Raw genomic sequence first — 20,150 nt, 5'->3', positions numbered from 1 at the left:
CAGTCTCGAAACGCCGACAGTTGGCACGCCAGGTAGGGGCCTGCTGCGTGCTGACGAACAGCTTCCCGTCAAGCTCCAGATGGGCAGTCTCCAGCAACCTCTCCGGCCCGGGACGGTGCTCCGTTTCGGGAGTCTTGAGTTCATGTCCTTCGACGGCAGCTACGACATGATACTCCTTCCACCGCCGCGCGACAACGACAATGGCGGCCGACATCCCGCCCGCCGGCGGCGGAACCGACGACATCTTCCCCGCGTGGTGGAAGAACAACATTCGAGCTCGCCCCGTCCCCTCCCCCACCAACGGAGGAGGAGGCGGGGCAACCAAGGCCAAGCGGGAGGCCGCGCTTCGTCGGTTGTCGAGCGAATCGACGTCCCCAGCGCCCCAACGGAAGGCACGCCGGGCGTCGATCTCGCGTTCGAGACGAAGGCGAGCGCTGTCCCCCCGCGACACGCCAATCCCGAGCAAGTGGACGACGCCAGCGCGCTCGCGGAGAGCTTGCGGGACGTCGCCCTCGTACTTGAGACGATGGTGCAACCAGTCCCCGATGTGACTACGTCGCTCCTCGTCGACCTAAAGGTACTGACTAATTCCCATCCTACGTCATTTCGACTCGGCCTCAACCCGCCTAGCTACCTCGCTTTGGCGGGCGCTCTCGTTGAGGCGAGTGCAACCCCACTGGGGTTTCGTATGTGGTCGCCTTGGGACCGATTGACGGACGTCTCGACCTACGGGCCCTCTGGGTCCGAGGAAGATGACGATCCCAGCATCTGTTGGGATTTCTCTGGATTTGGCAACCCCAGTGCCATGCGGGACTTCATGACCGCATGTGACTACTGCCTCTCCGACTATTCCGACGGTAGCCGCAGCCTTGACGACGAGGACTGCGGCCCAAGCCGCGAATGTTTCCACGTCGAGCTAGGGGATCCCTCCGAAGGCAACCATCTCAGCATGCCGGAGGATGGTGATCTTCCTAGGCCGGTGCCTCACGCCGACATCCCGCGGGAGCTAGCTATGGTCCCCGTTCCGGCGGGGGGTCACGACCCACAGCTCGAGCAAGTCCGCGGGGCGCAGGCCAGGCTCGACGAGGGAGCAGGAGCGCTTGAGCCGATCCGTCGGGACGTCGGGCAGGTATGGGCGGGCCAACCCCCGGCCGGAGAAATACGTCACCTGCCCCAGGGTTTCCAGCACCGCGTCGCCAACGATGTCAGGGTCAGGCCGCCGCCCACATCAAGCAGGGTTGGTCAGAACCTGGCAGCCGCAGCGATGCTCCTCCGCGCGATGCCGGAGCCATCAACCACCGAGGGTCGGCGAATCCAGGGAGAGCTCAAGAATCTCCTGGAAGGCGCTGCGGCCCGACGGGCCGAGAGCACTGCCTCCCGAAGGCAGGGATACCCCTCGGAACCTCACGCCGCGACTTCCCGATTCATGCGGGAAGCCTCGGTCTACACCGGGCGCACGCGCAACACCGCGCCTGCGGCCCCGGGCCACCTCGGCAACGAGCACCATCGTCGCGACCGTCGGGCCCACCTCGACGAAAGGGTGCGCCGAGGCTACCACCCCAGGCGTGGGGGGCGCTACGATAGCGGGGAGGATCAGAGTCCCTCGCCCGAACCACCCGGTCCGCAGGCCTTGAGTCGGGCCATCCGACGGGCGCCGTTCCCGACCCGGTTCCGACCCCCGACTACTATCACAAAGTACTCGGGGGAAACGAGGCCGGAACTGTGGCTCACGGACTACCGCCTGGCCTACCAACTGGGTGGAACGGACGACGACAACCTCATCATCTGTAACCTTCCCCTGTTCCTCTCCGACACTGCTCGCGCCTGGTTGGAGCACCTGCCTCCGGGGCAGATCTCCAACTGGGACGATTTGGTCCAAGCCTTCGCCGGCAATTTCCAGGGCACGTACATGCGCCCCGGGAATTCCTGGGACCTCCGGAGCTGCCGGCAACAGCCGGGAGAGTCTCTCCGGGACTACATCCGGCGATTCTCGAAGCAGCGTACCGAGCTGCCCAACATCACCGACTCGGATGTCATCGGCGCGTTCCTTGCTGGCACCACCTGCCGCGACCTGGTGAGTAAGTTGGGTCGCAAGACCCCCACCTGGGCGAGCGAGCTGATGGACATCGCCACCAAGTTCGCCTCTGGCCAGGAGGCGGTCGAGGCTATCTTCCGAAAGGACAAGCAGCCCCAGGGCCGCCCATTGGAAGAGGCTCCCGAGGCGTCTACTCCGCGCGGCGCCAAGAAGAAAGGCAAGAAGAAGTCGCAATCGAAACGCGACGCCGCCGACGCGGACCTTGTCGCCGCCGCCGAGTACAAGAACCCTCGGAAGCCCCCCGGAGGTGCTAACCTCTTCGACAAGATGCTCAAGGAGCCGTGCCCCTATCATCAGGGGCCCGTTAAGCACACCCTCGAGGAGTGCGTCATGCTTCGACGCCACTTCCACAGGGCCGGGCCGCCCGCAGAGGGTGGCAGGGCCCGCGACGACGACAAGAACGAAGATCACCAAGCAAGAGAGTTCCCCGAGGTCCGCGACTGCTTCATGATCTACGGTGGGCATGCGGCAAATGCCTCGGCTCGGCATCGCAAGCAAGAGCGCCGGGAGGTCTGCTCGGTGAAGGTGGCGGCGCCAGTCTACCTAGACTGGTCCGACAAGCCCATCACCTTCGACCAAGCTGACCACCCCGACCACGTGCCGAGCCCGGGGAAATACCCGCTCGTCGTCGACCCCATCGTCGGCGACGTCAGGCTCACCAAGGTCCTGATGGACGGGGGCAGCTGCCTCAACATCATCTACGCCGAGACCCTCAGGCTCCTGCGCGTCGATCTGTCCTCCGTCCGGGCAGGCGCTGCGCCCTTCCACGGGATCATCCCTGGGAAGCGCGTCCAGCCCCTCGGACGACTCGACCTTCCCGTCTGCTTCAGAATGCCCTCCAACTTCCGAAGGGAGACCTTGACGTTCGAGGTGGTCGGGTTCCGAGGAACCTACCACGCGGTACTGGGGAGGCCATGCTACGCGAAGTTCATGGCCGTCCCCAACTACACCTACCTGAAGCTCAAGATGCCGGGCCCCAACGGGGTCATCACCGTCGGCCCCACGTACAAACACGCGTCCGAATGCAACGTGGAGTGCGTGGAGTACGCCGAGGCCCTCGCCGAGTCCGAGGCCCTCATCGCCGACCTGGAGAACCTCTCCAAAGAGGTGCCAGACGTGAAGCGTCATGCCGGCAACTTCGAGCCAGCGGAGACGGTTAAGGCCGTCCCTCTCGACCCCAGTGGCGACACCTCCAAGCAGATCCGGATTGGTTCCGGGCTCGACCCCAAATAGGAAGCAGTGCTCGTCGACTTTCTCCGCGCAAACGCCGACGTCTTTGCGTGGAGTCCCTCGGACATGCCCGGCATACCGAGGGATGTCGCCGAGCACTCGCTGGATATTCGGGCCGGAGCCCGACCCGTCAGGCAGCCTCTGCGCCGATTCGACGAGGAGAAGCGCAGAGTGATAGGCGAGGAGATCCACAAGCTAATGGCAGCAGGGTTCATCAAAGAGGTATTCCATCCCGAATGGCTTGCCAACCCTGTGCTAGTGAGGAAGAAAGGGGGGAAATGGCGGATGTGTGTGGACTACACTGGTCTCAACAAAGCATGTCCGAAGGTTCCCTACCCTCTGCCTCGCATCGATCAAATCGTGGATTCCACTGCTGGGTGCGAAACCCTGTCCTTCCTCGATGCCTACTCAGGGTATCACCAAATCCGGATGAAAGAGTCCGACCAGCTCGCGACTTCTTTCATCACGCCCTTCGGCATGTACTGCTATGTCACCATGCCGTTCGGTTTGAGGAATGCGGGCGCGACGTACCAGCGGTGCATGAACCATGTGTTCGGCGAACACATCGGTCGCACAGTCGAGGCCTACGTCGACGACATCGTAGTCAAGACAAGGAAGGCTTCCGACCTCCTCTCCGACCTTGAAGTGACATTCCGATGTCTCTAGGCGAAAGGAGTCAAGCTCAATCCTGAGAAGTGTGTCTTCGGGGTGCCCCGGGGCATGCTCCTGGGGTTCATCGTCTCCGAGCGAGGCATCGAAGCCAACCTGGAGAAGATCGCAGCTATCACCAGCATGGGACCCATCAAGGACTTAAAAGGCGTACAGAGGGTCATGGGATGTCTTGCGGCCCTGAGCCGCTTCATTTCACGCCTCGGCGAAAGAGGTCTGCCTCTGTACCGCCTCTTAAGGAAGACCGAGTGTTTCGCTTGGACCCCTGAGGCCGAGGAAGCCCTCGGGAACCTGAAGGCGTTCCTTACAAAGGCGCCTATCTTGGTGCCCCCAGCTGATGGAGAAGCCCTCTTGGTCTACGTCGCCGCGACCACTCAGGTGGTTAGCGCCGCGATTGTGGTCGAGAGGCAAGAGGAAGGGCATGCATTGCCCGTTCAGAGGCCAGTCTACTTCGTCAGCGAGGTATTGTCCGAGACCAAGATCCGCTACCCACAAGTTCAGAAACTGCTGTATGCAGTGATCCTGACGAGGCGGAAGTTGCGACATTACTTCGAGTCTCATCCGGTAACTGTGGTGTCATCCTTCCCCCTGGGGGAGATCATCCAGTGCCGAGAGGCCTTGGGCAGGATCGCAAAGTGGGCGGTGGAAATCATGGGCGAAACAATCTCGTTCGCCCCTCGGAAGGCCATCAAGTCCCAGGTGTTGGCGGACTTCGTAGCCGAATGGGTCGACACCCAGCTGCCGACGGCTCCGATCCAACCGGAGCTCTGGACCATGTTTTTCGACGGGTCGCTGATGAAGACGGGAGCCGGCGCGGGCCTGCTCTTCATCTCGCCCCTCGGGAAGCACCTACGCTACGTGCTACGCCTCCATTTCCCGGCGTCCAACAATGTGGCTGAGTACGAGGCTCTGGTCAACGGGTTGCGGATCGCCATCGAGCTAGGGGTCAGACGCCTCGACGCCCGCGGTGACTCGCAGCTCGTCATCGACCAAGTCATGAAGAACTCCCACTGCCGCGACCCGAAGATGGAGGCCTACTGCGATGAGGTTCGGCGCCTGGAAGACAAGTTCTACGGGCTCGAGCTCAACCACATCGCTCGGCGCTACAACGAGACTGCGGACGAGCTGGCTAAAATAGCCTCGGGGCGAACAACAGTTCCCCCGGACGTCTTCTCCCGGGATCTGCATCAACCCTCCGTCAAGATCGACGACACGCCCGAGCCCGAGGCACCCTCGGCACAGCCCGAGGCACCCTCGGCCCAGCCCGAGGCACCCTTGGCCCGGCCCGAGGCGCCCTCGGTTTGGCCCGAGGTACCCTCGGCCCCCGAGGGCGAGGCACTGCACGTCGAGGAGGAGCAGAGCGGGTCCATGCCTGATTGAAATTGGCAGACCCCGTACCTGCAATATCTCCACCGAGGAGAGCTACCCCTCGACAAGGCCGAGGCTCGGCGGGTAGCGCGACGCGCCAAGTCGTTCGTCTTGCTGGGCGATGAGGAGGAGCTCTACCACCGCAGCCCCTCGGGCATCCTCCAGCGATGCATCTCCATCGCCGAAGGACAGGAACTCCTGCGAGAAATACACTCGGGGGCCTGCGGCCATCATGCAGCGCCTCGAGCCCTTGTCGGGAATGCTTTCCGGCAAGGCTTCTACTGGCCAACGGCGGTGGCTGACGCCACTAGAATTGTCCGCACCTGCGAAGGGTGCCAATTCTATGCGAAGCAGACCCACCTGCCCGCTCAGGCTCTGCAGACGATACCCATCACCTGGCCCTTTGCTGTATGGGGTCTGGACCTCGTCGGTCCCTTGCAGAAGGCGCCCGGGGGCTACACGCACCTGCTGGTCGCCATCGACAAATTCTCCAAGTGGATCGAGGTCCGACCCCTGAACAGCATCAGGTCCGAGCAGGCGGTGGCGTTCTTCACCAACATCATCCATCGCTTCGGGGTCCCAAACTCCATCATCACCGACAACGGCACCCAGTTCACCGGCAAAAAATTCTTGGATTTTTGCGAGGATCATCACATCCGGGTGGACTGGGCCGCCGTGGCTCATCCCATGTCGAATGGGCAAGTAGAGCGTGCCAACGGCATGATTCTACAAGGGCTCAAGCCCTGGATTTACAACGACCTCAACAAGTTCGGCAAGCGATGGATGAAGGAACTCCCCTCGGTGATCTGGAGCCTGAGGACAACGCCAAGCCGAGCCACGGGTTTCACGCCGTTCTTCCTGGTCTACGGGGCCGAGGCCATCTTGCCCACTGACCTAGAATACGGCTCCCCGAGGACGAGGGCCTACAACGATCAAAGCAACCAAGCTAGCCGAGAAGAATCGCTGGACCAGCTGGAAGAGGCTCGGGACAAGGCCTTACTACACTCGGCGCGGTACCAGCAGTCCCTGCGACGCTACCACGCCAGAGGGGTCCGGCCCCGAGACCTCCAGGTGGGCGACCTGGTGCTTCGGCTGCGGCAAGACGCCCGAGGGAGGCACAAGCTCACGCCCCCCTGGGAAGGGCCATTCATCATCGCCAAGGTTCTGAAGCCCGGAACATACAAGCTGGCCAACAATCAAGGCGAGATCTACGACAACGCTTGGAACATCAAACAGCTACGTCGCTTCTACCCTTAAGATGTTTTCAAGTTGTTCATATACCTCGCACCCACGCAAAAGTTTAGTCATCAAGGAAGGGTCGGCCTCGCCTCGGCAAAGCCGACCCTCCCTCGGGGGCTAAAAGGGGGGAGACCCCCTCTGCGTCGAAATTTTCCTCGAAAAAAGATCTCTTTTAGCAGAATTTCTTTCGTGCTTTTTGACTACTTCGAAAAGCGGATCCTGGAAACGACGAAGTACACGTAAGCAGCCAAGGCTGACCGAGCCGAGGGACTCCTACGCCTCCAGGATACGGATACCTCACTCATCACCTTCTGCGATAAGTAACTCGCGTTCGGATAAAGTGATCCCGCGGACCAAACAAGTCTTTACGTTCGGAAGCTCTTCTGCCGAAGCGGATCCTTCGAGCCTTCTCGACTGAGTCGGGGACAGGGCCTCATGGACGGGTAAAAGTACGAGTAAGCGGCAAGGCCGACCAAGCCGAGGGACTCCCACGCCTCCGGGATACGGATACCTCACTCATCACCTTCCGCGAGAAGCAACTCTCGCTCGCACAAGCATCCCTGTTACCGACAAAAAGTCCAGATGCTCGAAATAAGAGGGTGTGTTTTACAACGCAGCTTTACAACGCAGCGAGGGTGTGTTTTCTGGCCTCAGCGGCCGCAGAAGGCACACGCTACAAGGCGATCTGATCCTGCATGCTCGGGTCTTCACGCTGGAGGGGGGCCGTAACACCCTCGGCATCGACGACACCTTCAGCAAGGACCGACCCAGCCTCGGACGACGACACGGTCCAGGGACTTCTCCGGGAATCCGGCCCGAGCAGGCGGCTCGGCCGGTTGCCTCAGGGGCCTCGGCCAACCATCTTCCAAGGGCGCCAGCCCGACCCGAGGCCTCGGCTGGTCAACTCCGGCGTCGGTCCCGCTGACGGACAACCCGGCTAGGCTCCGGCCAACCAGGTTCCCATTTTCGAGCCAACTCCGCCTCTGTTCGTACTGATATCGCTACCCCTGGCCTCGACTCATCGAAGAGCGGCCAAGGGGTCCCTTTAACTAAGCTAGAGGAGCCTCAGACAACAAGGTCGATCAAGCCGAGGGACTCCTACGCCTCCGGGATACGGATACCTCACTCGTCACCTTGACACGGGGCGACTCATGCTTGGTGAAGCGGTTCAGATAATCAACAGGCGAGGCTTAGTGCTCGAAAATGAGGAAAAAACACGGCTCCGTGCCGAAATTACATACATGTTCAGGCCTCGACAGCCACGATGAACAAAGACAATGGCATTCAAAGTGCCATTACAAACGGAACTCCGGTTCCCCCTCCGCGGGTACGAACAACCCCACTCCATGGGGGAAGGTCTGCGGAGCAACGGAAGACCGACGAATGGCACGCCGCCACCTGCTCCAGCAGCGGCGACGACGACAACTTCTGCTCCGGGGGGTCGAACAGCGGCAGCACTGACCTCAGGGCGGGTGCTGCTGCCGGGAGGCCCCCGCCCATGCCAAAAACTTGTGAGGCAAGGGCGGGCAGAAGGCCGTAGAGTTGAAGGTCGGTCCGTGGCCGGCCTTGGCTATCTCGCCGGCAGAAGAACCTCTTCAAGCTGCCGTGGCGGACGCCGGCGCCGCGAGCGGCTCCGAAGCCACTCGCGTCCGAGAGCCAGGCACGGTGCAGCTGCGAGCGCCACGGACGACGACCGCCCTTCCCTCCGATCACTGAGTGAAGGAGCGGGCCGCCGCCCACGCGGGGGCCGACCCCAACTCGGCACACTCCCCTCCCCAGCCTTGGTGATGAAAATCCTTGAGGCTGAGGGAGGGGGAGAGGCCGTAGCCCGGCTCGCTTTCCCCCACCATCAAGCTGGAGGTCACCGTCTTGGGTGACCACCGGCGGGGGGATACAGCCGGGCTGCGTGATGAAAATCCTTGAAGCCGAACGATGGCTGAAAGGTACCAACTCCCACGGAGTTGCGTTCCTCCAACGATGAGGCGGGAAGACGGCGGATACCCCCCATCCGGGGGCTTGGAAGATGGAAAGACACGACGCATAAGGGAGGAAGAAGACATGGTCGCCTTTCGAAAGGGGTCACCCTCCTTTTAAAGGCAACTCTCCCTGCGTGCGCCCCCAAACGTCACGGGCTGAGTCTTCTCCAACACGCTCCAAGGCCCTTCCCTGCGGCGCGGGGCTGGGTCCCGCATGTCATGCAAACCGGCTCAGAGCAGAAGAAGCCAAACCGCCGCGCGTGGTGCACACAACCGCCCAGCGGTTACAAGCGACCCCCCACTTTTGCCCAGACCAACAGGCGAAAGGGGCGGGCAGCCATGCAGGCGGCATGCAATCGCGCCAGATGGACGCGCTTCTCCGACTCCCAACGCGCCAGCATGGAGGCCCAGGCCCACGCGTCACGCGACCAGCGCACCAGTTGCTGCATGCAAGTAACTGCACCACCACTTGCGCCACCGTCGCGCCTCTTCGGTTGCGGAACCAATACCGCGACTCGAGGCGACCCAGCGCACGACCCAGCGGCGCCAGCCTGGCGCGACGGTCAATGCGGCCAAAAGTGGGCCGGCAGTAATGACGGTGGCAGGCGGGCGGGAGCAGCGGTCACGTCGTCAGCCAGGCTCACGTCCCATCCAGGGGCAGCAAGAGAGCCTCCTCTCACGGCGTGAAGACGGCGCGCCCGTGATCCGTCCCTCGAACGGCTCGCGCACGCGCAACGGCCGCCCCGCCAACCACTCGCCCTGTCGCATTAACTTCGCGACGGGACAGGCAGCGCTCCTGGCAGGAGAAGCGGGCGACGCTTCGCCTTCGCCGTAATAACCGCGCCAAAAAAGGTATGCCACGTCGTTCGATTTCGTATCCTTTTCCTTTTTTCCTCTTTCTCTATCTCTTGCAACAGGGACCGGGAAAGGGGGATACCCCGAAAAGGATCCTTCCCTATGAAGGAACCGGGCTCCGAGCCCCCCCTACTGATCAGAGGTTCGAAGGCTGGCCCTCCGAGGGGTTCAACAGTCACCTCAGATCGCGTGGGCCCTACACCCACTACTGGTCAGAGGTTCGAAGGCCGGCCCCCCGAAGGGCTCCACGGCCGCCTCAGGCTACTCGGGCTCCGCGCCCATTACTGATCAGGGGTTCGAAGGCTGGCCCCCGAAGGGTTCACAGTCGCCTCAGACGCCGAGCGAGGGATGACCAGGGGTACGTTCAATACATAACCGAGGCTCGGGCTGCGCTCCCGAGGTACCCTAGGACATTTCCGAGACCAGCGGGAGCGATCTTGTAACGGAATCCCATCGGAGGGAGGCATCCAGCCCTCGGACCCCGTCGCCAGGGGACCGGGTCCGGCAGATCACCCGCAGGTACTTTTGGGCGTGCCTCTGGGCCCCTAGCCGACCCCAACGAACGGGGCACGAACGTCCACTCGGATTACCCGCTTGCAGCTCACCGGAGACACCATGTTCGGTGCCCATCGAGGGTAACATGGCGCTCTCCCCCCTCCTCCTTGCGGAAAGGCGACGTAGGGGCGTATGTAAAAAAGCCGAGTCTGTCCCTGATCGCCCTCTCGCCCTGTGCGGAGGCTCGGGGGCTGCTCTCGCAAACCTGGCTCCGGCCGAACCGTTGACAGCGTCAACATACCAGCCCGAGAACTTGGGCCCCGACCGTGCACCTGGGCTACGGCCAGTTCGCATGAGGGAACAACCAGACCAGACGAAGCATTACGCAAGGCACTAAGACCTCGAAGGTGTGAAACCACTCCTCCGAGGCCTCGGGGGCTACACCCGGCGGGTGCGCTCGCGCGCACCCACCGGAACAAAATGCAGCCGAGAAAGGCTGGTCCCCTTGCAAAAAAGTGCGACGAAAGCCTCCAAGCGAGTGCTAACACTCCTTTCGAGGCTCGGGGGCTACTGTCGGGGACCATAATTAGGGGTACCCTCAAGACGCCTAATTCTCAGCTGGTAACCCCCATCAGCATAAAGCTGCAAAGGCCTGATGGGTGCGATTAAGTCAGGGATCAGTCCATACGAGTGACTCGATCACGCCTCGCCCGAGCCTAGCCTCGGACAAGGGCAGCCGACCCCGAGGGATTTCCGTCTCGCCCGAGGCCCCCCTTTTTACGGCGGACACATCTCCGGCTCGCCCGAGGCCTTGCCTTCGCTAAGAAGCAACCCTGACTAAATCGCCGCACCGACTGACCGAGTCGCAGGAGCATTTAACGCAAAGGTGGCCTGACACCTTTATCCTGACGCGCGCCCCCCGGCAGAGCCGAGGTGACCGCCGTCACTTCGCTGCTCCACTGACCGGTCTGACAGAAGGACAGCGCCGCCTGCGCCACTCCGACTGCAGTGCCACTCGACAGAGTGAGTCTGACAGGCAGTCAGGCCTTGCCAAAGGCGCCATAGGAAGCTCCGCTCCACCCGACCCAGGGCTCGGACTCGGGCTAAGCCCCGGAAGACGGCGAACTCCGCTCCGCCCGACCCAGGGCTCGGACTCGGGCTAAGCCCCGGAAGACGGCGAACTCCGCTCCGCCCGACCCAGGGCTTGGACTCGGGCTAAGACCTGGAAGACGGCAAACTCCGCACCGCCCGACCCAGGGCTCGGACTCGGGCTAAGCCCCGGAAGAGGGCGAACTCCGCTCCGCCCGACCCAGGGCTCGGACTCGGGCTAAGACCCGGAAGACGACGAACTCCGCACCGCCCGACCCAGGGCTCGGACTCGGGCTAAGACCCGGAAGACGGCGAACTCCACTCCGCCCGACCCAGGGCTCGGACTCGGGCTAAGCCCCGGAAGACGGCGAACTCCGCTCCGCCCGACCCCAGGGCTCGGACTCCGCCCTGGCCTCTGCCGAACGATCTCCGCCTCGCCCAACCCAGGGGCTCGGGCTCGGCCTCGGCTACGGAAGACAGACTCGACCCCAGCTTCGGAGGAGCCCCCATGTCGCCTGGCCTCGGGCGCGGGCCCGCCACGTCAACAGGGAGCGCCATCATCACCCTACCCCGAGTCGACTCGGGCCGCAGAGAACAAGACCGATGTCCCATCTGGCTAGCTCCGCCAGATAGGCAATGATGGCGCCCCGCGTGCCCTGTGACGACGGCGGCTCTCAGCTCCCTTACGGAAGCAGGGGGACGTCAGCAAGGACTCAACCGCTCCGACAGCTGTCTCTCCGCCAGGCTCCGTTGCTCCTCCGACAGCCACGACATCACGCCAGCAGGGTGCCAAGATCTCTCCGGCTGCCACATTGGCATGTACTTAGGGCGCTAGCTCTCCCTCTGCTAGACACGTAGCACTCTGCTACACCCCCATTGTACACCTGGATCCTCTCCTTACGCCTATAAAAGGAAGGACCAGGGCCTTCTCAGAGAAGGTTGGCCGCGCGGGACGAGGACGGGACAGGCGCTCTCTTGGGGCCGCTCGCTTCCCTCACCCGCGTGGACGCTTGTAACCCCCTACTGCAAGCGCACCCGACCTGGGCGCGGGACGAACACGAAGGCCGCGGGATTTCCACCTCTCTCACGCCCGTCTCCGGCCACCTCGCTTCTCCCCCCTTCGCGCTCGCCCACGCGCTCGACCCATCTGGGCTGGGGCACGCGGCACACTCACTCATCGGCTCAGGGACCCCCCGGTCTCGAAACGCCGATAACAGGGTTTCGTACCCAGCAGTGGAATCCACGATTTGATCGATGCGAGGCAGAGGGTAGGGAACTTTTGGACATGCTTTGTTTAGACCAGTGTAGTCTACACACATCTGCCATTTCCCTCCTTTCTTTCTCACAAGCACAGGGTTGGCAAGCCATTCGGGATGGAATACCTCTTTGATGAACCCTGCCTCCATTAGCTTGTGGACCTCCTCGCCTATGGCTCTGCGCTTTTCTTCGTCGAATCGGCGCAGAGGCTGCTTCACGGGTTGGGCTCCGGCTCGGATATCCAGCGAGTGCTCGGCGACATCCCTCGGTATGCCGGGCATGTCCGAGGGACTCCACGCAAAAACGTCGGCGTTTGCGCGGAGAAAGTCGACGAGCACTGCTTCCTATTTGGGGTCGAGCTCGGAGCCGATCCGGATCTGCTTGGAGGCGTCGTTGCTGGGATCGAGAGGGACGGATTTGACCGTCTCCGCAGGCTCGAAGTTGCCGGCATGGCGCTTCACGTCTGGCGCCTCCTTGGAGAGGCTCTCCAGGTCGGCGATGAGGGCCTCGGATTCGGCGAGGGCCTCGGCGTACTCCACGCACTCCACGTCGCATTCGTACGCGTGTCGATACGTGGGGCCGACGGTGATGACCCCGTTGGGGCCCGACATCTTGAGCTTGAGGTAGGTGTAGTTGGGGACGGCCATGAACTTGGCGTAGCATGGCCTCCCCAGCACTGCGTGGTAGGTTCCTCGGAACCCGACCACCTCGAACGTGAGGGTTTCCCTTCGGAAGTTGGAGGGTATCCCAAAGCAGACGGGTAGATTGAGTTGTTCGAGGGGCTGGACGCGTTTCCCGGGGATGATCTCGTGAAAAGGCGCCGCGCCCGCTCGGACCGAGGATAGATCGATCCGCAGGAGCCCGAGGGTCTCGGCGTAGATGATGTTGAGGTTGCTGCCTCCGTCCATGAGGACCTTGGTGAGTCTGACGTTGCCGATGACGGGGTCGACAACGAGTGGGTATTTCCCCGGACTCGGCACGCGGTCGGGATGGTCGCCCTAGTCGAAGGTGATGGGCTTGTCGGACCAGTCTAGGTAGACTGGCGCCGCCACCTTCACCGAGCAGACCTCCCGACGCTCCTGCTTGCGGTGCCGAGCCGAGGCGTTCGCCACTTGCCCACCGTTGATCATGAAGCAGTCGTGGACCTCGGGGAACTCCCCTGCCTTGTGATCCCCCTTCTTATCGTCGTCGCAGGCCTTGCCACCCTCCGTAGGTGGCCCGACCATGTGAAAGTAGTGTCGAAGCATGACACACTCCTCAAGGGTATGCTTGACGGGCCCCTGATGATAGGGGCACGACTCCTTGAGCATCTTGTCGAAGATATTGGCGCCTCCGGGAGGTTTCCGAGGGTTCTTGTACTCAGCGGCGGCGACAAGGTCCGCGTCAGCGGCGTCACGTTTCGCTTGCGACTTCTTCTTGCCTTTCTTCTTGGTGCCGCGCTGAGTGGACGCCTTGGGGACATCTTCCAGCTGGCGGCCCTGGGGCTGCTTGTCCTTCCGGAAGATGGCCTCAATCGCCTCCTGGCCAGAGGCGAACTTGGTGGCGATGTCCATCAGCTCGCTCGCCCTGGTGGGGGTCTTGCGACCCAGCTTGCTCACCAGGTCGCGGCAGGTGGTGCCGGCGAGGAACGCGCCGATGACATCCGAGTCGGTGACGTTGGGCAGCTCGGTGCGCTGCTTCGAGAATCGCTGGATGTAGTCCCGGAGAGACTCTCCCGGATGCTGGCGGTAGCTTCGGAGATACCAGGAGTTCCCAGGGCGCACGTACGTGCCCTGGAAGTTGTCGGCGAAGGCTTGGACCAGGTCGTCCCAGATGGTGATCTGCCCCGGTGGCAGGTGCTCCAGCCAGGCCCGAGCGGTGTCAGAGAGGAACAGGGGGAGGTTGCGGATGATGAGGTTGTCATCGTTCGTTCCACCCAGATGGCAGGCCAGCCGGTAGTCCGCGAGCCACAGTTCCGGTCTCGTCTCCCCCCGAGTACTTTGCGATAGTAGTCGGGGTTCGGAACAGGGTCGGGAACGGCGCCCGTCGTATGGCCCGGCTGAAAGCATGTGGACCGGGTGGTTCGGGCGAGGGACTCCGATCCTCCCCGCTGTCGTAGCGTCCCCCACGCCTGGGGTGGTAGCCTCGGCGCACCTTCTCGTCGAGGTGGGCTCGACGGTTGCGGTGATGGTGCTCGTTGCCGAGGCGACCCGGGGTCGCAGGCGCTGTGTTGCGCATGCGCCCGGTATGGACCGAGGCTTCCCGCATGAATCGGGAAGTCGCGGCACGATGCTCCGAGGGGTAGCCCTGCCTTCGGGAGCCAGAGCTTTCGGCCCGTCGGACCGCGGCATCCTCCAGGAGATTCTTGAGCTCCCCCTGGATACGCCGCCCTTCAGTGGTTGATGGTTCCGGCATCGCGCGGCGTAGTATTGCTGCCGCAGCCAGGTTCTGGCCGACCCCACTAGAAGCCAGTGGCGGCCTTGCCCTGATGTCACACCCGGGTTTTAGGGGTCCAAAGCCCGGGCGCGAACATAAACACCAGGTGTGCTGGGACCAAGTCTCACACATATGATGCATAGTGGCACATGATCGAATGTCACATCTTTACTATATAACAGGAGTTCTATACAAAATAATTAAATAATTACATCATATGAGGAAACGATCCAGCAACCCAAAGTTGACTGGGAGACGACGGCCTAGACCACTCACGAACTCATCACAGCATCCTCCACGCGCCTCATCCTGTGGTACCTGCTCTTGACCTGTGGGGGGGGGTGTGAGACAGCAAGAGTGAGCTCGCATACGTTCATCGCTCAACAAGTTGTGGGGAATAATGTGAATGAACTCGCCTAAGGTGAGAGCTCATGTGAAGTGTAAGGCTTACCAACGGAGATGGTTGAAGCTGAGCATTGCTTTTAAAGTTGGTCAAAATTTTATTAGCAATTACTAAGTATAAGTAAATACCAACCCAATTAAGCAGTAGAACAGAAGTAACAACATCACCTGCGATGCAATGCATATGATAAATTGAATTTAAGTTCCATAAATTAATCATGTGAGGGTCCGAGCTGCTCATGACCGTGAGCACGGCTAGTATACCAGTTTTACACTCTGCAGAGGTTGCGCATCTTTACCCACAAGTCATGTTACCCATTTGCCAAGGGATCGCGACTTCCCATACGCCTCTACCGAGGAGGCGAGGCAGGGTAACACTACGAGGCCTTTACAAAGTTCCACTAGCTTCAGAAAACCCGCTACAGTTTATAGGAAGCTCCAATGCAGGAATTCCCTTGCAGGACCGCCATCGCAGCAAAATCCTCCCGAGGGCCTCCCTACACTGACCACTCTCCTACTTCCCTTGCCCCTTTCGGGTAAGGTAGTCCTCCACTAGCTTTCCTAATTAATCAGCCAAGGGCGTCCCATTATACCCTTGTGGTAGCACTGTTTTCCCGGGTGGTCGCTCCATGTTCCAATTAACATAATGATCTTATCATGAACGATAAATAACAACGGATAACAAAAGTATAATCATGAGTAATGTATCTTCATATCCAAAACCACATAAAGCACTAGCAAGTACTACCCAAAAAGTTCAGTGGTAACAAGGTATAAAGATAATCAAACTAGGGTAACCTATTGGGTCCCATCAAAATTAACCTATGCAGATCATTATGATTAATCAGAACATGGCTGGGTAAAAAGAAGTGATCAAGGGCACAACTTGCCTGGGACTTGAGATTCCAGGTACCAGGATGATCTTCAGGTGACTCGTGACCTCACGCTAGTCGTAGCAATACAAACAAACATGGTATAGGCAAAATTAACATCACACCAAACATAAGAATAAACTGAGTAATAATAATCTACGCGTTGCTACGAGACTAACGCAACTGGAACGAGTCAAATCGGATTTAAAACGAAGGAGATACGAATTTCCTAAGGTTTTATGTATTTGATACGAGATTAATTAAGAAATAAATTTTAATACCATTTTCATGTTAAAACAGTGTCACTATGTGATAAACAACATTATTACAAAATTATAGGAACTGGAATGGACTAAAAAGGAGTTAGTATGAATTTTCTATGAATAAAAATGAGTTTCTGGAATTATTTATATACTAAAAATCATTTTCTAATTGAATTTCTGAATTTTCCTTTGAGTCTGGACTGCGCGCATAAAAACAGAGGAGTGCAGGGGCTAAACTATAAAAATTTCCGAGACACAGGGTTATATAGTGATGGACTGCGGGTTCATTTCGTAACTCAATAGGGGCTCTTTAGGAAAAGTGTATGGCCGAAGGGGTATTCTCAAATCTGGACCGCCAGATCGCAAATGGACGGTGCGGATTAGGTCCCAATTCACTACGAACTGGTATACAACGTGGGGCTTCCGATTAAAATCCTGCGACTAGGATTTTATGAGGGCGAGATCTAATCTCGGTCATCAAACTACCATCCTACGGCTCAGATTCATTCGACGAAGGGGTACGCAAGATCAAATCTCCACCGCCTATCACCGATCCCACGGCTCCCACCATCACAACCCTTCATCTAATCGTGGCTGTTCATCACAAAATCAATGGCCCGGAACTCTTCTTCCTTCTACCGATGGCCATGCCACCATCATCTACCTACGGCTCGGCTAGCATTGACACCGCGCCTGCCCAAGGGCCACGACCAACCAGAGCCGAAGAAACAGCCCACACGGGCGAGCGCGATCCTACGCATCGCCGCCGGTGGGTGCCCCAGTCACGCCCTCTCTTCGGTTCGGTCATGCGCTACATGTGTGTGGCGGCGCAGACACGGCCTATAGCGTTGGATCATTAGAGCGAGGCAAGTCCGGCTCCCAGGCTTACCCAATCACGAGTTCTGATGGGTTCTAGAGGACGCACTGATGAAGGGGAACAGGATAAAGGATACCTCAACGACGGTCGAAGCAGTGACAAAGGTAGTCGCGGCGAGTAGCGGATCCAGTCGCACGGCGACGAAATTCTGGCCATCCCATTATATCCCTAGGGAACGCCCGAGTCCGCTCCCCTGGAATTTGCGGCGTTCGATTGAAGTCGGTCCGAGTTTACCGCTGGGGAGAAGACAACGCTGACCAGGTTGGGATCGGTTTTTGCCGCACGCAGATTCCGGCAGATGACGCGTGAGTGCAGTCGGGTCGCGACCGAGAATTTAGGCGGGATTGGGTAGAACCTTAACAGATTCAAGGTTTGTTGCCGTAAATCGCAGCCACGGAGTTCATCACGGCCAAGCGGGGAAGAGCGAGCTGACTGCGTGGGGCCCGCACGGAAGTGGCTAGCGTGAGCCAAGCAGCGGCTGGCCACGTGGGAAAGCGCGAGGTGCGCGAGTTGGGCCGGCGGGGCGCGTTTCAGCCCATCAGGCGAAGTGAAGAGGGAGTGGGCGTGGGCCGTTGGTGAGGAATTGGCCCAACACGGTTCTATTTTTATTATCCCTTTTCTATTTCTTGTTTTCCTCCTTGTAGTTCTTAATTTCAAATCCAAGTTAAATTCAAATCTGTGTTTATAATTTGGGGTAAATGTTCAGTTAAAACACCAGCTTGATATGCCAAGTTTATCTGTTTCACATGTTAATCATTTATTTAGGCAAACAATGCTCCAGAATATGTAGCATCAACCTAATTCGCTCATTGTTAAAACTATTTTTAAACCAATAACATTATCTCTCTCTACATACACGCCATAAATAAGAAAAGATTTATTTTAGAAAAGTAATTCCTAATATGTAACATTCGTTAAAAGGTGATTTTACTTACCCTCCATAAGAATGTCACTCAACCTAAAAATAATAATAATCTAATTCATTTGAAGATCTTTCCACTTTTCATTTAGTTTCTTTTACTTTCTTTATTTATTATATATTTTTTCTCACACAAATTTTGGGCTTTACAAATCCTACCCCCCTTAACAGAAATCTCGTCCTCGAGATTTGTAAGGAAAGGGTGTATAACCATATTGTCTCCACACATATGCACAAACAAAAATCTCGGCATGATGCATAATTTATTAGCAACTCATGGGGTCAAATAGACCTTATTATTCCTCCTGAAATAGTATCATACTTAACTAAAGTAACATTTAGGTCTTACAAATAGTAGTAACGTATATATATGTTTATGTAGCTTGGTGGAGCTGGCGGTGGTGGTGGAGGTTGTTGTTGTCGTTGTCTTTCCAACTGTGATTGCCTTATTTCTTGACGTATCTCCAAACGGACCTGACGTATTTCCTCGTGTTCTTGTCTTATCTGATTTTGCATTTCGGTCACCATGTCTGTCAATTGTTGTATTACTAGCCTTTGAGCGGCAACCACTTGATCAATTTCAATAGGTGGAGGATTTGGAGGATTCATTTCTGTTTGTTGTTGCCTGATAATCTTTCCTTCCTGGTATTGACCATGAGAGTTAGAGGCATATGGCAAAATAGTTTTGCTAGGGAATTTATTCGATAAGCGGAATAAATAAGCTAGCAGCTGGTTGTGATCTGAAGATTCTTTAGCAGGGCTTAATCTTTGTTTTATGTCCAAATTGGGGTAACTAGTCGTATAAGGTAAATATCCAAAGGTAGGATAGCATTTTGTCAAGATGAGATAGTCTACATGATGTAGGTTAAAAGTTTGTTTGTTGTTAGGTGGGGACAGATAATTAATCAATTTGTCATTACACTATTGGTTAAGTTAGGTATACATACTAGGACAAGATGAATTTATTAGAATTAGATAGAATCTTTTGAGATTAGTTAGATCTATTAGGGTAAGATAGAATCATTTCGAGATAAGATGGATCTTGTTAAGATAAGAATGAATCTTTTAAGATAAGGGAGAATCTGTTAAGATAAGGGAGAGTCTTGTAAGATAAGTTGGATCTTATATTAAAATGGTACACTTTAATGGAGAATAATCTAAGTTGTTTAGTTATCTTATGAATTCTATTTATGCCTATACGTATATGCAGATGTAATTGTGGACATTACTCCACAACTCACACTCAATCAAAGATCCAAATCAAACAAGTATCATAAGAACAAACATTCAAGTTAATAGATACAAAAAATAGTTTTTTGTTTGTTCCTAAGATTAGGTCTCCTGTTCCTAAAGTCACTTTAGGCATAGGATTTCAAAGTGTGAAATCCACATTTGTCTTTAGAAGGAAAAGGTAAGAATAATCAGAGTAAAGCGGAAATAGATGAGAAAAGATTAAGATAAGTTTAGAAAAGAATCAGAGTAGCAAAGGTAAGTAGATATTGGTTGTCCAGTTCTATCTAGGTTTCGTCCTACAGTCAACATTCCTCTGATACCACTTCTGTCACACCCGGGTTTTAGGGGTCCAAAGCCCGGGCGCGAACATAAACACCAGGTGTGCTGGGACCAAGTCTCACACATATGATGCATAGTGGCACAGGATCGAATGTCACATCTTTACTATATAACAGGAGTTCTATACAAAATAATTAAATAATTACATCATATGAGGAAACGATCCAGCAACCCAAAGTTGACTGGGAGACGACGGCCTAGACCACTCACGAACTCATCACAGCATCCTCCACGCGCCTCATCATGTGGTACCTGCTCTTGACCTGTGGGGGGGTGTGAGACAGCAAGAGTGAGCTCACATACGTTCATCGCTCAACAAGTTGTGGGGAATAATGTGAATGAACTCGCCTAAGGTGAGAGCTCATGTGAAGTGTAAGGCTTACCAACGGAGATGGTTGAAGCTGAGCATTGCTTTTAAAGTTGGTCAAAATTTTATTAGCGATTACTAAGTATAAGTAAATACCCACCCAATTAAGCAGTAGAACAGAAGTAACAACATCACCTGCGATGCAATGCATATGATAAATTGAATTTAAGTTCCATAAATTAATCATGTG

Source organism: Zea mays, chromosome 8 (genome assembly GCF_902167145.1).
Source record: "Zea mays cultivar B73 chromosome 8, Zm-B73-REFERENCE-NAM-5.0, whole genome shotgun sequence".
In the NCBI taxonomy this organism is placed as follows: Eukaryota; Viridiplantae; Streptophyta; class Magnoliopsida; order Poales; family Poaceae; genus Zea; species Zea mays.
This window is presented reverse-complemented; position numbering follows the sequence as displayed.